Source organism: Egretta garzetta, unplaced genomic scaffold (assembly GCF_000687185.1).
Source record: "Egretta garzetta isolate BGI_Z169 unplaced genomic scaffold, ASM68718v1 scaffold333, whole genome shotgun sequence".
Lineage (NCBI taxonomy): Eukaryota > Metazoa > Chordata > Aves > Pelecaniformes > Ardeidae > Egretta > Egretta garzetta.
In genome coordinates this window covers 922,868-923,117 of record NW_009259179.1, presented here as the reverse complement: position 1 = coordinate 923,117, position 250 = coordinate 922,868, and positions in this window count along the sequence as shown.

The following is a 250-nucleotide window of genomic DNA, read 5'->3' as shown; positions in this document are numbered from 1 at the left end:
AGGATTGGGGGATGTTTCTCTGGGGGGTGACAGGGACGGGGTGGGCTCATGCCCCCTTCCCTGACACCGTGACAGCCTGGTGTCACTCCTCCAGCTGTACCAGGGTCTCAGAGAATGTGAGGGGAGCCATGGGGGCACTTCTGGGGGTCGGGATGGGGCATTGTGCCCCGTGGCATTGGCATGAGGAACAAATTGGTCCCTGGGGCTGTGCCATGCCCCAAAGGACAGGCAGGTCCCGGGGCTGCAGGCC